This window comes from Pleurodeles waltl, chromosome 5 (genome assembly GCF_031143425.1).
Source record: "Pleurodeles waltl isolate 20211129_DDA chromosome 5, aPleWal1.hap1.20221129, whole genome shotgun sequence".
Taxonomy (NCBI): domain Eukaryota; kingdom Metazoa; phylum Chordata; class Amphibia; order Caudata; family Salamandridae; genus Pleurodeles; species Pleurodeles waltl.
In genome coordinates this window covers 838,012,669-838,035,247 of record NC_090444.1, presented here as the reverse complement: position 1 = coordinate 838,035,247, position 22,579 = coordinate 838,012,669, and the positions used below count along the sequence as shown (strand labels likewise).

General features: G+C 48.6%; 1 protein-coding gene across 7 annotated transcripts in view; it reads right to left on the bottom strand.

Moving 5' to 3' along the window:
* Nucleotides 1-5,158, bottom strand: part of VIT (vitrin) — a 1,755,407-nt gene extending 1,750,249 nt beyond the window's left edge. For all 7 annotated transcript variants that reach the window (XM_069234891.1, XM_069234890.1, XM_069234889.1 and 4 more), the window contains exon 1: nt 4,926-5,158. The gene's annotated coding sequence lies outside the window, so the exon portion shown is untranslated. The remainder of the gene's footprint in view (nt 1-4,925) is intronic.
* Between the last annotated feature and the right edge of the window lie 17,421 nt (nt 5,159-22,579).

Sequence of the window (22,579 nt, the reverse complement as noted above, 5' to 3'; positions counted from 1 at the left end):
GCAAACCAACAATAAACGTACCTATAACCACACATGCTTATGCAGGTGAGAGGCAAACTAATTGATGCCCAATTGGTACTTATGTTTTATGAGACGCGTAACCTGCTGATGCCTAAACTGTATAACTTGTATATGATTGGGAAGGAAGTCCGCACATATAGCTTCCAGTTAGTGGGGAGAAAGGTCGGGGGAGCCGGGTCATGTGCTGCTGTAGCTTTCTTTTTTGCTTGGTGAGTTCGGCAAACATGCTCATGAGCCTACTGTGTTTTTAGCCAGACAACATGAAAATGGGTTGTTCAAACCTGCTATTAGATTTTTTTTAAACGCAAAAAATGCGAAGGTAACTCAGGCCCTATTAAAATGTGTCTTCGTTTTAAAAAATATATCACTTTGTGTGTTTACTCTACTATATTCATGAACAAAAGGGGACTTCAGGAGAAAAATAGTAAGGGATGGAAACTGCCCTCTGGCCGCTAAAAAACAGAATGGGCTGGGTCAGGTAAAATTACATATCCGATGCTCTTCTGAATATTCCAAGAATGTTAGGGCAGAATCAGTCGCATGAGAGGTGCATTTCAGAGAGGGCAATAAACCTAGAACAGAGTTACTCACAAGCCAGGCACACTTCTGACAGGATAAGGCTGGTGTAATGTTAGTCACAATACTGTTTTTTCTGTGAAAGGCTAGTAGGATTGGAGTAGATCAGCCAGGATTTTCAGTACATCTCTAAAAGGCTAGTATGACACATTCAGAGTTAAACAAATCAAGACGTGCCTCTGAAACATCAGAAGGGCTTTCACGGAGTTTCTCACATTCTAGACACAACTATAAATGGCCAAAAGGACTGGGAAACAGTCATCTACATGCCATCTGTATCTTTGACAGGCAAATAGGCATTAGAAACATTTAATCATATACCCTGAACTCCCTCACAGGGCCGGCTTTAGGGTTCCGCCACTAGTGCAGCCACCTAATGCAATGAATAGTACAGAGCAGATCACAGAACTCTGGGCCAGATTTATGAGGCCCGTCTGCCTCCTTGCGCCACACTAGCATCATTTTTTTTTTTACACAAATGTGACATTAAGGAGGCCATTTCCCACGCCATATTTACAAAGTGGAGCAATGCTAGCATTGCACCACTTTGTAACCCCTTGCACCACATTATACCCGCACCAGGTATAATGTATGCAAGGAGGGTGTTCGCACTCAGGGTGGCCAGAGAAAATGGCGCAGTAAAACCTACAAGACTTCACTGCAACATTTTTTCTGGCATCTTTAACACCATTAAAATGAGGGGCCCATAGAAACCTATGGGCCTCCCTAGTGCTTTGCTGCACTAGAGCCATAATTTATAGCACTTATCCAGTAAAGAGCCACAATAGCACAATAAATTATGACGATGTTGCGGAAACAGGCCCCATGGTACGCCATGTTGTAAATAAGTCACAACCATGGTGTCATTAGATGGGGCAGAGGTGGCGCAAGAAAAGTGGCGCTTCCGGACTGATGCGTCATTTTCTTGTAGAACTGGCACTCTATTTTAAGTGGATAGCTCAGTGGGTTACTGCGTTTATTATAGACTTCCTGTTGTTACTTGGAGTTCGTAAGTTGCAATCCTAATATAGCACAATTACTTATGAACTGTCACGAAGGAGCTGCATGCAAACTCCATAGTATAGGTTAGGATGCTATGCTTTTTTTCCAGCCTTTGATTATCTATTCCTAGTGTTCGTTTGGGAAGAAATACATTCTTATGAGAAAAGACAACCCCCAACTAGTGCTTTAAAACAAATTAAACGTATGAGAGAGAGGGGCTTTAGAGACAAAAGGGACACCCGCGGAGGCCCGTAGTGAGGGAATCCGTGGAGAACGTGGAAATTGGTGGGGAGGGGGTGCCAAAGCAAATTTGTCACTGAGCGCCACCGAGACTAAAGCCGGCCCAACTCTCCCATTTATCCTGCGCTCTCCCCTTGCGACTAGCTCTCCACACTGCAACCTCCACTTGTCCATTCCTTTAAGATCTACACTCCCCCAATTTATATGGCCAATCATTTTGATTATGTAATAATGAAAAGGTGTTTCACAAAGCATCACTAACATGCAACCCTTATACAGCTTTGGCAGCCTTACAGTTTTCCTTCTGTGCGAGAAATAAGCATTGGCTCACCATGTGGTACATTTTCTGTGTATTAGCGCGGTCTGTGAACATCTTTTTAATTTCTGCCTTAATATGCTCTTTTAACTTTAAATACACAAACTATTTTGTACACAACTTTTGCATACTTAACTAGAAATAAAATATAAACATCTGATGCATAGCTCTGGAAATCCCACCTACTATGCTCCATATTGATTCGTATTAATGCTTAACTTTCACTCATTTGTATACATATCGGCTACTTTTCTTAAGTGTTGCAGTGCAAGTAGCAGTGCAAACATGTAACACTTGCCGTGGTTTAGTTATTTCAATGTCAACATGAGTGACTATATACACGTTGCCTCCTTCTTTGGTAATAAATTTATGTATGAACATTATAACAAAACAAAAATCAAACCTATTGGTTTAGTAAATGCTTGTTTCTGAGGACAGCTGCATGTTGAACGTGGTACTTATACCAGTGGTCGCGAGCCTTTGACCTACAAATTATGTCTATTAGTATTGCCAGTGAATGCCGGCAAATCAGAAATAAAGTCAACAATGATGTACGGCAATATCTAATGTAAGAACACAATTGACATCATTTATGATCTCGCTCCCATCATAATGTTGACAGTGGGACGAAGGCCTTACAGCTACAACCTATAAGTTTGAGAACAGCATTACTAATGTGTATAGTTATAAAATCCTTTATTCTGTGTCCTATTTACAAGAACAGCCACTGTCAATGATACTGTACTACTGGAACTTTGCAAGTATATGTATATACCAATATCATGTTTAATTTTACTAGTGATATGTGAGGTCATGTTTGAGAGCAGCAGCAGTCCATCTGCGAGTCAGTCGGGTTTCGGACGTGAACCTCATCAGAAATGTCAAATCTCAACGTTTTGTTGGTTTTAGGTAATAATCTTGATAGCTATTCAGCCGAAGTTGTTCCTGTTTTTTTCAACACTTACACAAGTGACATGCCAGATAAATGCACTAAAACATCTTGTGCAGCATTAAAAAATCAGTTGTCTCCATAATTGTATATATTTCAGAGGACACAAACAGTTGGTACAGGAACCTCTTTTTGAATGATAACAAACTGCGTATTATTAGGAACACGTGAAAGATTAATTAAACCTCAATTTTTGAAGATTTATTTTCTGAAGCAGTACTAGAAAGAAGATTTACTGATTGGTTTATCGATTTCTTTTTTGAAGAGAATGTGTTTTTTTTCATTCCATCATAATAACAAAACAGTAATTGTTCATCACGAACAAGTATGCCCAATGAATGGAATATTTCCAGCAATTTCGATTAATGGGCAAAAGGCAACTTTTCCAATTACACCCTCGTACATTAAAACTCCAAATTTAAGTGAATCAGTAGAAAATAATATTGTTTTTCTCGAAGAACTCGGTCAATCGTATTTCGTTTGGTAATGCAATCCACTCGTTTTGGACACAGCTGCCTATTTCCAAACTGTAATATGAAAAATGAAATGGCAGGAACCACTCCCTCCCAGTGATGCCCTTCATTTAAAGAAGACATGATTACTTCATGTCTTACACTATATCATTGCATGTTTGGACAGCCCCTTCTTCATTACACTCGAGATGGAATGACAGCACCGACCTCCTCTGTAAATTTCTTACGTAATTTCAAATGTACAGTTTAGTTGTCAGCCATTTTCTAAAATGATCATTTCCATTTGTTGTCTTGGAGCCATTGGAGTGTATGGTGTCAAATAAAGACACATAGGGGCAGATTTAAGGAAAGCAGTGTCGCACCCAGTGCAGCGCCACTTTCCTTACGACCGTTAGCGCCCCACCGCCACCTTGTATGTGCCGTATAAATATGGCGCACTGTGGCACATCGCAGGGGGCAATAGCGTGATTTTTCATGACACTATTGATGTACTATGCAGGAGTAGCACCAAACTTTTGCTGCTACTCCTGCAGAATACATAGGGGCCCATTGTAAACAATGGAGTACCTCCTTTAATGCCTGCTCTGAGCAAGCGTTAAAAGTGCCGAAAAAAGTGACACAAGGAAATCTGCTAGATTTCCCTGCCCCTTTTTTCACCACTCCCCCACCCCCAACGGGAGAATGCCCCCTTTGCATACATTATGGCTGGCGCAGGCATAATGTAGCACAAAGAGTTACAAAGTGGTGCAATGCATGCATTACGCCACTTTTCAAATAAAGCACAAGTATTTTTGCCTTGTTGGGCCACAAAAGTGTAAAACAAATGACACCAATGTGGCACAAGGTGGCGCTAGGGACTTATAAATATGCCCCTACTTCTCCCGTTTGATACGCCCTACTGTACACGTGCTAGTTTGTTTTTTTGTCATTGTTGCTGCTTGTAAAAGAAACTTGTTAGTGATACCAAATCCATACTGCAAGTGAGTGACTCATTTTTCATGGGTTGTTTGTGTTACATTATGACGTTTAAAACATACTTTTATCTCAGTGTGCTATAAACAGATTCAAACAATTGACAAAACAATGTTAACGAATGCATGCATCACAGTTTAAAAATGAATTATCAAATGTTCTTTATCTCACTATCTAAAAGCTCTCAATAATTCATTGAACTAAATGTGCATCAAAAATAGTATTGATTAACTGCAACTCTGGACAGGTACGCATTTTAAAAGTTTGATCTTATAATTTAAAAAAGTTTACACTTCAGTTAAAGAAAGATTTACGGTATACTGATAATCATGTGTTGAAACGACATAGTAAAAATGATAATTTGTTACAATCCTACCTTCCTGGAGACTGAAGCAACTTTTTCCACCAAACAAATGCGTGGGTGGCTGTACTATTTTTATAAATCGTTTCCACTTTGCAAACTCCAATCAACAATATTCCGAATGGCCAAAAGTGGATCCACAGCAATAATCTCAGTAGCTTTGTTCTCACTGGGCATCGAGCTAAACCCCACCGCTGTCTTACTTGTGTGAAAGTGCGACTGCTCTCTCATGCTGACTGCTCACTTACTTAGCTTCTTAATGAAATGTGACTCCTTTTCGATTCCTCCCCGCCTACTTTTTTCGGAGTGAATTGTGTGAAAGCGTAAACGTCTCGCAGTGGTGTTGAGGTCACGCTGCACTGTGTAAACGTGGATACAAGAAAATTAATTACATATAAGGCATGGACAAGCCCAGGCCACCATTCTCCAAACTACACTACCACCTCCACGGAAAGTAATTGGACAGGCGGATTTCCAATTGTAATAACGAACAAAAAGTCAGACTACATATATAAATTTGCTTGCTGGGTATACCCAGCCTCCCTAACATTAATCTTTATGCTCTAAGAATAGTGATAGCAAGTCAATGAAAATACATAACCTTAGGTTTCTCTTCTTATTTGAATTCACCCCTTCTATCTCACTCTTTCTAACTATTTCTATATTTATCCTCACTCTATTTCAACTCTTTTTACCTCAACGATGTCTACCTCACTTCTTTTCAACGACTTCTCCTTTCTCCCCAATACAGTTTGTGCTTATCTCTACCTTAACATTCTCAGCACCTCACCCCTCAATCTGCTCCTCACTGTTGTTTCTATTGCAGCTCACTGTAACTCTTCACCCGCATTGCTTACCATTCAGTATCACCTATTTCTTTTTTCACCTTTCTCTCTCCGCCCATTTCTTAGCCCTCTCTATATCACACCACTATCTACCTCACCATATGTTAGAAATGGGGTCTCTACTTGGCAGAGGTATACACCCTTGTCCAAATAGGGACCTCAATCCTAGTCAGGGTAAGTCACACACAATCTAAATTATCCTGTGCCCACCCTCTGCTAGCATGGCACTGAGCAGTCAGGCTTAACTTAGAAGGCAATGTGTAAAGTATTTGTGCAATAATCATACAGTCACACAGTGAAAACACCACAAAAATATACCACACAGGTTTAGAAAAATATAAGATATTTATCTGATTAAATTAAGGTCAAAACTATAAAGATTCAATAAGAACAATTTGAAATATCACTTTTGCAAGTTTAAAAAGAGTCTTAATTCTTAGAAATCAACAGTTGTCTCTTGGTTGCACAAAGTACCTGGTTTGTGTCAAAATAACCACGCACGGAGACCGCAGAGAAGGAGACGTGTGGCAAAGTAAGGTGTGTGTCGGATCTTCTGATGCGGCACAGATGATGCGTCATTTCTTTCCACGCTGCTAGGGGCTTTGCCACGATTTGCAGCACGCAATCTTGGTTCCTCACTTCGATTAGGGGATCTTTTGGTGCCCAGGGACAATGCGGGAAAAATCCTGGTCGTGTGGGATGAAGTCACAGGTGTTGCATCGAACCGGTAGGCGATACATTGACATTTCTGTTGCACGACAGGCACTGCGTCGATTCCTCACTCAGGTATTTGGGCTGCATCATTCCGTCTCGGTTGCGTGTCGATCTGGTAGGCCTGTGCATCAAATTTCCAGTCACAACGAAGGCGCCGCATCGATCTTTGCTAAGGAAGTCAGGCTGCGTCATTCTGGTTCGGCTGGGCGGCGGTTTCCTCATTGCAGGGCAGGCTGTGTGTCATTTCCGGCAGGCTGGGCTTCGATTTTGGGCACACATTGAGTTTCCTTGAAGAGATGAAGTCTTTTTGGCCCTGAGACTTCAGAAAACAGGAGGCAAGCTCAATCCAAGCCCTAGGAGAGCACTTCTCAGTAAAGTCAGAGGACAGCAGGGCAGCAGCAGGGCAGCAGTCCTTCACAGCAAAGCAGTCCAGATGAGTCTTTTGGGGATCCAGGCAGTTCCTCTTGACAGGGTGCAGGTTCAGGTCCAGAAGTGTCTGGTTTGGTGGGTCAGAGACCCTGTTTATATACCCAAAAATGCCTTTGAAGTGGGGGAGACTTCAAACAGTGGTTTTGAAGTGCACAAGATCCCCTTTCAGTACAGGTCTGTCTACCAGGGTACCAGTAGGGGGTAAGGGAGTCCATTGTGTTAGGGCAGGCCACTAGCCTTTTAAATGTAAGTGTCAGGCCCTCCATCCTCCCAGCGGAGGAAGACCCATTCAGTATGCAGCTGAGTGCAGGTGTGACTGAGTATCCTGTGTTTGTGGTTGTCCTGGTGAAATGCACAAGGGAGCTGTCAAGCAGCTGAGCCCAGACAAGGATTGGAGACAGGCTGTAAGGCACAGATGTATTTGAAGGGCAGAGAAATGCTCACTTTCCAAAAGTGGCATTTCTAAAACAGTAATATAAACTCCAACCTCACCAATAAGCAGAATTTGATTTTCTACTACCATTCTGGCCATACTAAATATAACCTGGTTACCCCTTCCTGATCAGAATCTACCACTCAAACTGTATATGAGGGTAGCCCTAATGCTATTCTATGAAAGAGCAGGCCTCACAGTAGGGGAAAACGAATGGGGCGTGGCCGAGCAGCCGAAGATGGTGGCCGCATAGACCTTTTGCTGTGAAGGGGCCCACGAGTCATCCGATAAAAACCCCGACCTAGGGGCCATCCATGCTGCCGCTGCTGTTGGGGAACAGCTGACCAGTTGGGGAACCAGATACGCTGCCTTGAGCGCCCGAGGGTGCTCGCTGGAAGTGGAACAGGTGTGAGGAGCTGGAGGCCTGGCGCCCCACCTTGAGACCGGGGACCAAAGTTACTGAGCGTGCCGGGGCGGGGTGCGACTGACCACCGAGCGTGCCAACCACGGGGGGAAGTTGCTTCATCCCTGCTAAGATAAACAGTGGTGAACCCAGACTGTAATCGGAGGTCCGGCGCGATCTGAACGCTGCAAGTGCAATTCACCACGAGGTGAGGAAACCAATAAGAATTCCCGCACACGGCGCAGCCGAGGCCCGATAAAGAAAGACTGAGCCCAGGAGATCGGGAGATGCAAAAACTGCAGGCGTGGTGCTGCACCTGGACACGGACGTCACCGCTGCCCTGAACTCCCGAGGGTGCTCACTGGAAGTGGAACAGGTGTGAGGAGCTGGCGGCCTGGCGCCCCACCTTGAGACCGGGGACCAAAGTCACTGTGCGCGCCCGGACGAGGTGCGACTGACCGCCGAGCGTGCCAACCACGGGGGGAAGTTGCTCCATCCCCACTAAGATAAACAGTGGGGAACCTGGAGTGTCGTCGGAGGTCCGGTGCGATCTGAACCCTGCAAGTGCAACTCACCACGAGGTGAGGAAACTAAGAAGAAACCCCGCACACGGCACAGCCGAGGACCGGTAAAGGAAGACTGAGCCCAAGAGATCGGGAGAAGCGAAAACTGAAGGCGCGCCCTAACGCGGATGCCGATGCTGTCGCTGCGAAGCGGCGGGCCCGCCTTGAGCGCCAGGGGGTGCTCGCTGGAGGTGAAACAGGAACAAGGCAACAGTGGCCTAGTGCCCCACTCCGTGACCGTGGACCAAAGTTGCCGTGCGCGACCAGGCGCGGTGCGACTGACCACCGGGTGTGCCTACAGTGGGGGGGGAGGTGCTCAGGTCCCGCTAAGACAGACAGCAGGGGTCCCCGTGTGAGGTCAGAGTCCCAGCACGACAGTAGCGCTGCATGTGCAGCACACCACGAGGGGAGAAGAAACCACGCGTGCTACACTGTCGAGGCCTGGTAATGGAAGGTGGAGCCCTGCAGCCCGGGAGAAACGAAAACTGAAGGCGTTGTGCCATACTGCAATACGGACGAAGGTGCAAACAGCAATGATTCGGACAATGCACACAGGCTCCAAGTAGCTCCACACTGGAGCGGACGGAATAACCCTATTCATGGCCTGAAGTAGAATGTGTAGAAAAGAAAGGAGGTAAAATAAAAATAAGGTAAATAATAAATTAAACAAAGGTGAACAAAAGGTGAATAATGAATATAAGGAGGCAATAATGCGGCCCATACAAAGGAGGACGAGCCCCTCCCTAACCACCATAAGACTGCCACTGCAACCCCCAGGGGAACACATGTAGGAGGCTGGCCTGGCTTGTAGTGGGTACCACCTTGTGCCAGGTCCAGTTATCCCTTATTAGTGTAGAAGAGGTGTTTCTAGCAGCTAAGGCTGATAGAAGGTAGCTATGGCAAAGCAGCTTAGGCTGAACTAGGAGACATGTAAAGCTCCTACCATACATATGCACAATATCATAAGAAAACACAACACACAGATATACTAAAAATAAAGGTACTTTATTTTTATGACAATATGCCAAAAGTATCTCAGTGAGTACCCTCAGTATGAGGATGAGAAATATACACAAGATATATGTACACAAACCAAAATTATGCAGTAAATAGCAAAAGGAAGTAATGCAAGCAATGTAAAGTTACAGTGGATTGCAATAGGAGCACATAGGTATAGGGGCAACAAAAACCATATACTCCAAAAGTGGAATGTGAACCACGAATGGACCCCAAACCTATGTGAGCTTGTAGAGGGTGCTGGGACAGTAAGAAAACAGTGAGGGTTAGAAAAATAGCCCACCCCAAGACCCTGTAAGGTAGGTGTAAAGTGCACCTACAACCCCCAGAGAGCACAGAAGTCGTGATAGGGGGATTCACAAGGAAAACCAACACCAGCAATGCAACAATAGTGGATTTCCGGACCTGAGTACCTGTAAGACAAGGGGACCAAGTCCAAGAGTCGCGACAGTGTCGAGAGTGGGCAGGAGCCCAGGAAATGCCAGCTGAAGGTGCAAGGAAGCTGCCACCGGATGGAAGAAGCTTGGTGTTTTGCAAGAACGAAGAGGACTAGGAACTTCCCCTTTGGAGGATGGATGTCCCACGTTGTGAAGAAGCTTGTAGAGGTGTTCCCATGCAGAAAGACTGCAAACAAGCCTTGCTAGCTGCAAGGGTTGCGGTTAGGGTTTTTGGATGCTGCTGTGGCCCAGGAGGGACCAGGATGTCGCCAGTTGGATGAGGAGACAGAGGGAGCGCCCAGCAAGTGAGGGAGCCCTCACAGAAGTAGGCAACATCCGCAGAAGTACCTGAACAGGCACTTAGAAGAAAAGTGAACTGGAGTCCACCCGAAGTCACAAAAGGGAGTCCCACGATGCCGGAGGCCAACTCAGAATGTTGTACACTGCAGGTTAGAGTGTTGGGGACCCAGGCTTGGCTGTGCACAAAGGAAATCCTGGAAGAGTACACTGGAGCTGGAGAAACTGCAAATCACACGGTACCCAGCAATGCAGTCTAGCGTGGGGAGGCAAGGACTTACCTCCACCAAACTTGGACTGAAGAGTCACTGGACTGTGGGAGTCACTTGGACAGAGTTGCTGAGTTCCAGGGACCACGCTCGTGGTGCTGAGAGGGGACCCAGAGGACCGGTGATGCAGTCTTTTGTTGCCTGCGGTTGCAGGGGGAAGATTCCGTCGACCAATGGGAGATTTCTTCAGAGCTCCTGGTGCAGAAAGGAGGCAGGCTACCCCCAGAGCATGCACCACCTGGAAACAGTCGAGAAAGCCGGCAGGATGAAGCGATACAAGGTTGCTAGTAGTCGTCTGGCTACTTTGTTGCAGTTTTGCAGGCGTCTTGAGCAGTCAGCGGTCGATCCTTTGGCAGAAGGTGAAGAGGGAGATGCAGAGGAACTCTGGTGAGCTCTTGCATTCGGTATCTGAAGAATTCCCCAAAGCAGAGACCCTAAATAGCCAGAAAAGGAGGTTTGGCTACCTAGGAAGGAGGATTGGCTACTAAGAGAGGTAAGAGCCTATCAGAAGGAGTCTCTGACGTCACCTGCTGGCACTGGCCACTCAGAGCAGTCCAGTGTGCCAGCAACACTTCTGTTTCCAAGATGGCAGAGGTCTGGAGCACACTGGAGGAGCTCTGGGCACCTCCCCTGGGAGGTGCAGGTCAGGGGAGTGGTCACTCCCATTTCCTTTGTCCAGTTTCGCACCAGAGCAGGGCTGGGGGATCCCTGAACCGGTGTAGACTGGCTTATGCAGAGATGGGCACCATCTGTGCCCATCAAAGCATTTCCAGAGGCTGGGGGAGGCTACTCCTCCCCAGCCATCACACCTATTTCCAAAGGGAGAGCTCCTGGTGCAGAAAGGAGGCAGGCTACCACCATCTCTCAGAGGAAATCCTTTGTTCTGCCTTCCTGGGCCAGGGCTGCCTGGACCCCAGGATGGCAGAAATCTGTCTGAGGGGTTGGCAGCAGCTGCAGGGGAGACCCCGGAAAGGCAGTTTGGCAGTACCCGCGTTCTGTGCTAGAGACCCGAGGGATCATGGAATTGTCTCCATTGGGGTGACAATTCCATGATCTTAGACATGTTACATGGCCATGTTTGGAGTTACCATTGTGACGCTATACATAGGTAGTGACCTATGTATAGTGCACACGTGTAATGGTGTCCCCGCACTCACAAAGTCCGGGGAATTTGCCCTGAACGATGTGGGGGCACCTTGGCTAGTGCCAGAGTGCCCACACACTAAGTAACTTTGCACCCAACCTTCACCAGGTAAAGGTTAGACATATAGGTGACTTATAAGTTACTTAAGTGCAGTGATAAATGGCTGTGAAATAACATGGACGTTATTTCACTCAGGCTGCACTGGCAGGCCTGTGTAAGAATTGTCAGATCTCCCTATGGGTGGCAAAAGAAATTCTTCAGCCCATACGGATCTCCTGGAACCCCAATACCCTGGGTACCTCAGTACCATATACTAGGGAATTATATAGGTGTTCCAGTATGCCAATGTGAATTGGTGAAATTGGTCACTAGCCTGTTAGTGACAATTTGGAAAGCAGAGAGAGCATAACCACTGAGGTTCTGGTTAGCAGAGCCTCAGTGAGACAGTTAGTCATCACACAGGGAACACACACAGGGCACATACTTATGAGCACTGGGGCCCTGCCTGGCAGGGTCACAGTTACACATAGACTAAAACAACATATATACAGTGAAATATGGGGGTAACATGCCAGGCAAGATGATACTTTCCTACAACACAGAACAGAGAAATCGGGCGGCTGCCGGGAGCGGAGACGGACGGAGGGAACGGAGCGGCTCTAGTAACACCAGAGGTAGACCCAGCTGAACATAGCTTCTCGCCCTGCAGAGTGTAGGAGGCTGGACTGGCTTGTAGTGAGTACCAAGGGGTACTTGCACCTTGCACCAGGCCCAGTTATCCCTTATTAGTGTATAGGGTGTCTAGCAGCTTAGGCTGATAGATAATGGTAGCTTAGCAGAGCAGCTTAGGCTGAACTAGGAGACGTGTGAAGCTACTACAGTACCACTTAGTGTCATATGCACAATATCATAAGAAAACCCAATACACAGTTATACTAAAAATAAAGGTACTTTATTTTTATGACAATATGCCAAAGTATCTTAGAGTGTACCCTCAGTGAGAGGATAGGAAATATACACAAGATATATATACACAATAGCAAAAATATGCAGTATAGTCTTAGAAAACAGTGCAAACAATGTATAGTTACAATAGGATGCAATGGGGAAACATAGGGATAGGGGCAACACAAACCATATACTCCAAAAGTGGAATGCGAACCACGAATGGACCCCAAACCTATGTGACCTTGTAGAGGGTCGCTGAGACTATTAGAAAATAGTGAGAGTTAGAAAAATAACCCTCCCCAAGACCCTGAAAAGTGAGTGCAAAGTGCACTAAAGTTCCCCTAAGGACAAAATAGTCGTGTTAGAGGGAAAATGCAAGGAAAACACAAATCAGCAATGCAACAACAATGGATTCCTGACTGAGGGTACCTGTGGAACAAGGGGACCAAGTCCAAAAGTCACAAGCAACTCGGAGATGGGCAGATGCCCAAGAAATGCCAGCGGTTGGTGCAAAGAAGCTCTTACTAGGCTGAAGAACTGTGAATACTGCAGGAACAACAAGGGCTAGAGACTTTCCCTTTGGAGGATGGATCCCCCACGCCTTGGAGAGTCGTGCAGAAGTGTTTTCCCGCCGGATGGACGCCAACAAGCCTTGCTACACGCAAATCGTGCGTTTGGCGTTTTTGGACGCTGCTGGGGCCCAGGAGGGACCAGGAGGTCGCAAATTGGACCTGCAGAGAGAGGGGACGTCGAGCAAGACAAGAAACCCTCACTAAAGCAGGTAGCACCCGGAGAAGTGCCAGAAACAGGCACTACGAGGATGCGTGAAACGGTGCTCGCCGAAGTTGCACAAAGGAGTCCCACGTTGCCGGAGACCAACTTAGAAAGTCATGCAATGCAGGTTAGACTGCCGTGGACCCAGGCTTGGCTGTGCACAAAGGATTTCCGCCGGAAGTGCACAGGGGCCGGAGTAGCTTGCAAAGTCGCGGTTCCCAGCAATGCAGCCCAGCGAGGTGAGGCAAGGACTTACCTCCACCAAACTTGGGCTGAAGAGTCACTGGACTGTGGGGGTCACTTGGACGGTGTCGCTGGATTCGAGGGACCTCGCTCGTCGTGCTGAGAGGAGACCCAAGGGACCGGTAATGCAGCTTTTTGGTGCCTGCGGTTGCAGGGGGAAGATTCCGTCGACCCACGGGAGATTTCTTCGGAGCTTCTGGTGCAGAGAGGAGGCAGACTACCCCCACAGCATGCACAAGCAGGAAAACAGTCGAGAAGGCGGCAGGATCAGCGTTACAGAGTTGCAGTAGTCGTCTTTGCTACTATGTTGCAGGTTTGCAGGCTTCCAGCCCGGTCAGCGGTCGATTCCTTATCAGAAGGTGAAGAGGGAGATGCAGAGGAACTCGGCTGAGCTCATGCATTCGTTATCTAAAGTTTCCCCAGAGACAGAGACCCTAGCCAGAAAAGAGGGTTTGGCTACCTAGGAGAGAGGAAAGGCTACTAACACCTGAAGGAGCCTATCAGCAGGAGTCTCTGACGTCACCTGGTGGCACTGGCCACTCAGAGCAGTCCAGTGTGCCAGCAGCACCTCTGTTTCCAAGATGGCAGAGGTCTGGAGCACACTGGAGGAGCTCTGGACACCTCCCAGGGGAGGTGCAGGTCAGGGGAGTGGTCACTCCCCTTTCCTTTGTCCAGTTTCGCGCCAGAGCAGGGGCTAAGGGGTCCCTGAACCGGTGTAGACTGGCTTATGCAGAATTGGACACATCTGTGCCCAACAAAGCATTTCCAGAGGCTGGGGGAGGCTACTCCTCCCCTGCCTTCACACCATTTTCCAAAGGGAGAGGGTGTCACACCCTCTCTCAGAGGAAGTTCTTTGTTCTGCCATCCTGGGCCAGGCCTGGCTGGACCCCAGGAGGGCAGCTGCCTGTCTGAGGGGTTGGCAGCAGCAGCAGCTGCAGTGAAACCCCAGGAAGGGCAGTCTGGCAGTACCAGGGTCTGTGCTACAGACCACTGGGATCATGGGATTGTGCCAACTATGCCAGGATGGCATAGAGGGGGCAATTCCATGATCATATACATGTTACATGGCCATATTCGGAGTTACCATGGTGAAGCTACATATAGGTAGTGACCTATATGTAGTGCACGCGTGTAATGGTGTCCCCGCACTCACAAAGTTCAGTGAATTGGCTCTGAACAATGTGGGGGCACCTTGGCTAGTGCCAGGGTGCCGTCACACTAAGTAACTTTGCACCTAACCTTTACCAGGTAAAGGTTAGACATATAGGTGACTTATAAGTTACTTAAGTGCAGTGTAAAATGGCTGTGAAATAACGTGGACGTTATTTCACTCAGGCTGCAGTGGCAGGCCTGTGTAAGAATTGTCAGAGCTCCCTATGGGTGGCAAAAGGAATGCTGCAGCCCATAGGGATCTCCTGGAACCCCAATACCCTGGGTACCTCAGTACCATATACTAGGGAATTATAAGGGTGTTCCAGTAAGCCAATGTAAATTGGTAAAAATGGTCACTAGCCTGTTAGTGACAATTTGAAAGTAATGAGAGAGCATAACCACTGAGGTTCTGGTTAGCAGAGCCTCAGTGAGACAGTTAGGCACCACACAGGGAACATATACATGCACACCTATGAGCACTGGGACCCTGTGTGACAGGGTCCCAGTGACACATACATATAGGCCACAAACCTATGAGCACTGGGGTCCTGACCAGCAGGATCCCAGTGACACATAACAACCATACTGAAAACATAGTGTTTTCACTATGAGCACTGAGGCCTGGCTATCAGGATCCCAGTGAGACAGTGAAAACAGTGACAAACACCCTGACATACACTCACAAACAGGCCAAAAGTGGGGGTAACAAGGCTAGAAAGAGGCTACCTTCTCACACAGAGACAGGGAAGCGGTGGCACGGACCATCCGACGGGCCTGGGCGGACGGGAGAGATAAACCTCGTGTGAGCTTCATGGCCCTGCTGGGCATGCATCCGACTTGAGATGGGATCTGGTGAGCACGGTATAGTCGCTCTTTGGGAGAACAGCCCATAAATACGGAAGGGAAGAGGGAACGGTGAGGTCACCAAAAGCGCTGGAGAGGTGTTGAAACAGCTGGCTGGCCCCCCGCTGTAAGCCTGTGGACGCGACCCACAATATCCCCGATGTCTTCCAAGAACAGGCACAAGGGTAAAACCATGGATCGAACCCCGTCCTTGGAATGCGGTGGTGGGGAGCCCCAGGACCCACCGCAATCTAAAGTGCAGGATACCCTGGACAAAATCCTGAGTGCAATTGAGGACACAAAAACAGCGTTGCATCATGGCATTAAACAAGTCGAAGTGGGCCTCTTGAGGGTAGATCACCAGAAGCTAGCCGACAGAGTCAAGGAAACGGAATCCGCCCTGACTGTAATAGCACCGGCACAAAAAGATCTAACAGCCACAGTGATGAACCTCACAGACAGAGTAACACGACTAGAACAAAGAGCAGAAGACGCTGAGGGGAGAAACCGTAGGAACGATGTACGGGTCATAGGACTTCCGGAGGGAGCGGAGGGCTCGAATGTGGTGGATTTCCTTGAGGAGTGGCTGCGCACAGCCATGGCACCGGACAGGCTGACCTCCTTCTTTGCATTGGAACGGGCGCACCGGGTGCCCTCGAGGCCCCTGGCGCCGGGTAGACCACCCTGAGTGGTGGTTGCCAGACTGCTTCACTACAGGGATAGGGATACCTTGCTGCAGCGGGCCAGAGAAGCAGGCCCTTTTTAAGGTGGTGAATGGGGAAGTGACTGTTCCCGGATTTCACACTCGAAGTCCAGTCCAAACGTGCCTCGTTCTTGGCGGTTAAAAGGGCCCTCACAGATGAGGGAATACAGTACTCACTCCTCTTCCCGGTGAGGCTGAGGGTAGCTCTTGAGGACAAGACTACATTCTTCCAATCCCCCGATGAGGCGTGGGAATTGTTGGAAGCACGCGGATGGTGGCCTGGGCAGTGCATGAGGAAGGAACGAGCTGAGGGCAGTCCCCTCAGGGGCCCGAGGAGGCGGCATAGCAGAAACCGCAACCGCACGGCACCAACAGAGGCACAGAGGGAGTTGGGAAAGAAAGCGGCCCTGGAGGCGGCGGCTTCCATGAGCGAAGAGGTGTCCCCTCCTGAGGGATCAGGAGGTGAATCAGATGACACAGCGGGGTCCTCCATGGTGGGCTCGGGGGGCTTGGCGCGTGCCACGAAAGTGACACCACAGACGGCAGATGAACTTGGATAACTGAACGGTACAGTTGGCCTCTAGGTGAGGAGAGTTACATGAACTGAGGGCCCCCCGAGCACGCCACCCCCCACCGGATTCTCGACCATCCACCAGTCTGGCGAGAACTAGCACTAAACTGTTGAATATGTTGCGCTGTTTCACAGTTCTTTGGGCAACCTACTGTTTGAGGGGCACCCTGGGGAGGGGGAGTTGGGTTTTATTCTTACAAGTTCAGATGGTACCTGTGGTGCGGGGGGGTGATGGTGTAGGGCATGCAATAAGATCTGGGGGGGATCGGGCCACCGGGGTGGGATGGGAAAATGGCAATGCTTACGACACATCAACATGGCAGAGTATAACTTCATAACGTGGAACATACAGGGGATGGGGTCTCCAGCCAAAAGACATAGAATATTGTCCTATTTAAAAAGAAGGGGTATCCAGGTGGCGATGCTACAGGAGACCCACCTGGCGACAGGGGAAGCAGAGAAACTGAGACGCAGGTGGAGAGGTCAGGCATTCGCCATGGAATATTCCGCGTACGCACGGGGTGTGCTGATTTGGGTCCGGGCCGGGGTGCCATTCGAGGTAGTCTCAAACAATATAGACCGTGAGGGCCGATTTGTGATAGTCAGTGGGAAGCTGCATGGTACCTCGATTGTCCTAGGTAGTATTTACGCTCCCAATTAGGATCAGGTCACCTTCATGGTGCACCTATCGAGTCAACTCACCCGGCAGCACACAGAAGAACTGATAATAGGTGGGGACTTTGACAGTATTCTAGATGTGGACATGGACCGCTCCACCCCACCGATGCCAGGGGCGGCAACACACAAAGTGTCCAGGAGATTGAGGGAGTGGTTGGACTCCTGGGGAATGGTGGATGCTTGGCGAGAAGAACACCCCTCTGATAGAGACTACTCATATTACTCAGGTCTCCACCGGGTGCACACCAGGATAGACAGAGTGGTGTGCACAGCAAAAATGGTACGGGGAATGACCCACTCTGAATATCTTGGTCGTACCCTATCTGACAACAGCCCTTTACTGATCACATGGAGAGTAACCGAAGACAGGCCCCCCATCCCAACGTGTAGACTATCCCCGGCTTCACTAGAAGCTCAAGCATACAGGGATGACCTCTGCTCATACCTGGCAGACCATATTAAAATTAATAAGGGGTCCACCTCCTCTAGATCTAAGGAGTGGGAAACGCTTAAAGTAGCAACGAGAGGTCACTGTATGGGACAGACGGTGGGAGTGAGACGAGCATTGGAGCAGGAGTTGACCAGTCTCGAGAAGAATCTACATGAGTGGGAACGTAGAGGGAGTGGGGAGGGGCCAGAATTAGAGGAATATGAACGAGTGAGGAGGTCCCACTCCCAGGTTGGGGAACAACTACGCTGCTATAATATGCAAAAATACCTAGCCTCATTGCAATCTGAAGAGGGCAGATTGGGTAGGATGCTGGCGTGGTTAGTGCGACCAGGAGGGGATAGTGAACCCATCACGAGTGTAAGAGACAGTGAGGGGGAGCGGAGATGTAGACCGGGCCCTATAAATGATGCCTTTAAAGAATACTACACCCACTTGTATAGGGACCCAGGCGAGCTCAACACAGAGGAACTTGACGGTTTCTTACGCCAACTCCCCCTGACCATCCTGACGCATGAGGAACGTGACAGACTGGGAGGGCCGGTGACAGCAGAAGAAGTGCAGGAGGCCATCTCGCAGCTAGCCTCAGGGAAGACTCCGGGGACGGATGGCCTTCCAATGAACCTTTACAAAAAATATACAACGCTGTTGACCCCACAACTAGTGGAGATGTACACAGAGGCATTGCATCACGGCAGGTTGCCAGACTCGCTCAGGGAAGCACTAGTGGTCCCCCTACCCAAACTGAAATCTAAAGAAGCATTGGTAACTGACTTCCGCCCCTTATCAATGCTGAATAATGATTTCAAAATCCTTAGTAAGAATCTGGCCAACCGCCTGCTCCAGTGTATACTAGCTTTAGTACACACAGATCAGAACGGATTTGTTGCAAACCGCAGTATCTCCCTAAATCTCAGGCGGTTATTCGCCATACTACACATGCGCCTAGAGAAGAAACCTGCTTCGGGAGTATTACTAGCGGTGGACTTTGAGAAAGCCTTTGACTCGGTCCTCTGGGACTACCTCAGGGCGGTGATGCTGCGGATGGGCCTGGGGGAGGGTTGGGTAAAGTGGGTGGACCTATTGTATGGTGCTCCGTTGGCAAGGGTCAAGTCGGGTAGGATAGTGTCAGATACCTACCCCATTTATAGGGGAACCAGGCAAGGTTGTCCTCTGTCCCCACTATTGTTCGCCCTTGCCATTGAGCCTCTGGCCACCAGGTTGAGAATGGACGGAGTTGGTAGAGGAGTGGAGTGGGGGCAAACAGAGCACATCGTCTCATTGTACGCTGACGACATTCTCATCTATCTGAGGGATGGCGAATCTGGTCTCCCTTCCTGCGTAACTTGGAACAATTTGGTACCCTGTCGGGACTGCACCTCAGTAGGCGCAATACATTTGTCTTCCCCATTCTGCTAAGGTGTGAGCGCCCCACCACGTGTCCAGAGGACATGGTGTGGGCACCCCGCACCTTTAAGTATCTGGGCATCCAGGTGTATCATGAGCTGGGGGACCTCAAGGATGGCAACATTTGGAGGGTATTTCGTCCTTGAGGGCATCTGTCGGATTCTGGCGCTCCCTGAAATTGTCTATTATGGCCAGAATATCATTAGCCAAAATTATCATGTTACCCTGTCTCCTTTATTATTTTGCTAACTTGCCGCTATTGATCCCATCGGCATGGTTCCGTGAGTTGAATACCCTGCTTCGGGAGCTCGTATGGGACGGAGGCCGTAGGCGCACACCGCTTTCCATTCTTTGTAGACCGACTCAGTCGGGGGGCCTAGGAGCCCCAGACTTTGAGTCCTATTACCTAGTGTTAGACTTTTGCTTATGCAGGGTCATCCCCAGTCTTTTTTTGCCTCCTGCCTCCTATTTTTTTCGGACCTGTTGCTGTTGGCTTTTCAACTCTGAGCACTTTTACCACTGCTAACCAGTGCTAAAGTGCATATGTTCTCCTGTTTAAATTGTATGTAAGTGGTTTATCCATGATTGGCATATTTGACTTACTAGTAAGTCCCTAGTAAGGTGCACTAGAGGTGCCAGGGCCTGTAAATCAAATGCTACTAGTGGGCCTGCAGCACTGGTTGTGCCACCCACATAAGTAGCTCTGTAATCATGTCTCAGACCTGCCACTGCAGTGTCTGTATGTGTATTTTTACACTGTAAATTCGACTTGGCAAGTGTACCCACTTGCCAGGCCTAAACCTTCCCTTTCCTTACATGTAAGGTACCCCTAAGGTAGGCCCTAGGTAGCCCCAAGGGCAGGGTGCAGTGTATGGATAAGGTAGGACATATAGTAATGTGGTTTATATGTCCTGACAGTGAAATACTGCCAATTTCGTTTTCACTGTTGCAAGGTCTGTCTCTCTCTCATAGGATAATATGGGGGCTACCTTTAAATATGATTAAAGTGTAGATTCCCCTAGAGAGTAGATGGACATGTGGAGTTTGGGACCCCTGAACTCACAATTTAAAAATACATCTTTTATTAAAGTTGATTTTGAGATTGTGTGTTTGGAAATGCCACTTTTAGAAAGTGAGCATTTTCTTGCTTAAACCATTCTGTGACTCTGCCTTGTTTGTGGATTCCCTGTCTGGGTCAGTTTGACAGTTGGGTTGTTTTTCACCTCACACCAGACAGTGACACAAAGGGAGCTGGGGTGTGATCTGCATTTCCTGATTAGCCATCTCTGCTAGGAGGGAGGGGTGGAGTGGTCACTCTCATCTGAAAGGACTGTGCCTGCCTCTGACAATGCTGTCTCCAGCCCCCTGGTGTGTGTCTGAGGCCTTGCCTGGGCAAGGCAGGATTTCACAAGAAGGTGTGAGTCCCCTTTGAAGAAAGGTGACTTCAAAGACTAAAATGGGTATAAGAAGGGCACCCAAACTTACAAACTTTAGGAACACTTCTGGAATCAAGAGGAACCTCTGCCTGGAGAAGAGCTGATCGCTGAGGAACAAGTGCTGCCCTGCCTGTGACTGTGCTTTGTGGAGCTTTCCTGCAGTGCTGCTTCTGCCAGAGTAAGAGGGCAAAGACTGGACTTTGTGTGCCTTCCATCTTGAAGAAGAAATCTCCAAGGGCTTGATGTAGAGCTTGCCTCCTGTTGTTGAAGTCTCAGGGATAGCAAAGACTTCTTCCTGCCAGCACCTGGAGTCTCTGGAGAGACCCCTACTCTGCCCTGTGGTGCTCTTCCAGTTCCTGGGACCCTGAAAGGAGAGGCTGGCAGCCTAAGGACAAAAATACACGCACCGAGCGCCGTGCGGAGAAAAGATCGACGCAAATCCGATCGCGGCTGAGAAAACGACGCGACGCCGGCTCCGCAGCTGAGAAACGACGCCGCAGGAAACGCGACCGAAGAATCGACGCCCGGAGCAGGAGAAACGACGCGCAGCATCGCTGACGAAGGCTGAGAGATCGCAACCTGCGCCGCGGGACTTTCGGACCGTCGCGGGGCTGGCTTTTTCGACGCGCATCGCCGTGCCGAGCTGTTTTCGACGCATATAACCGTGCAGGGTTATTTTCGACGCACACCGCCCGTGCGGGGTTATTTTTGGCACAAACCAGGTACATTTACACGCTAGCAGCGCTAGTGTGTTGTTACAACTACCTAAAGACTCTTTTTATTTTAAACCTTTAAAAAATCATAACTTGACTTGTGTATGTTGGATTTTTGTCGTTTTGGTCTTGTTTTGTCTAGATAAATATTTCCTATTTTTCTAAACTGGTGTTGTGTCATTTTGTAGTGTTTTCATTAAGTTACTGTGTGTGTTGGTACAAATACTTTACGCCCAGCACTCTGAGGTTAAGCCTACTGCTCTGCCAAGCTACCAAGGGGGTAAGCAGGGGTTAGCTGAGGGTGATTCTCTTTTATCCTAACTAGAGTGAGGGTCCTTGCTTGAACAGGGGGTAACCTGACTGTCAACCAAAGACCCCATTTCTAACACCTAGCATCCCAGCTGCAGTGGGTTTCCAGATGGTTCACCGGAGACGGTCAGCTGGACAGATGCACTGCCAGCAGGGTGAAGGGTATGGATCTGATTATTGCACGCTTGATTAACCGGCGGGTGGCACACCATACTGACAGCCTCATGACGAGAGTCGCTGCATTGTGCTGGAAGAAATGCGTGAAACGTGAAAGAGTGGGTCCACCCTACTCCCCCGCCCTACCACTATCGGCGCTGATGCTGGGAGCTGTTGAGAGAAGTCAAACGGGCCCCGGGCTGGTAACATGGAAAAAGGCAGGCGTGGAGACAGTGGGGGACCTATTTAGGGATGGGGTGCTGAGATCCTTTGCCGACCTGGTGGAGAGTAATGGGGTACCACAGGGACAATTCCTTCTATACCAGAGGTTGCTCCACAATCTGAGGGAACACTGGGAAGCAGTTAATGCAGAACCCCCAACTCACCAGATATTACACCTAATATTGGTATCAGGGGGCGAGGCCCACCTAATTACTAGATTATACCGGGCCCAAAATGAACACGCCCTGGACCCGCTCCAAACACAAAGGGAGAAATGGGAAAGGACAGTGAGTAAAGACCAAACTGACACGGAATGGAAGAGAATACTGGCGTACCCCCGGACGGTCTCATGAAACACACAACTATGATACATCCAATACAATTATATTCACAGAACGTACCTTACCCCACACCGACTGTCCCTGATATACGGTGGCCCCCCAAGGTCATGCCCCAGATGCGAGTACATGGATTCAGACTTCGACCATATGGTGTGGAGTTGCCCAGAACTCCAA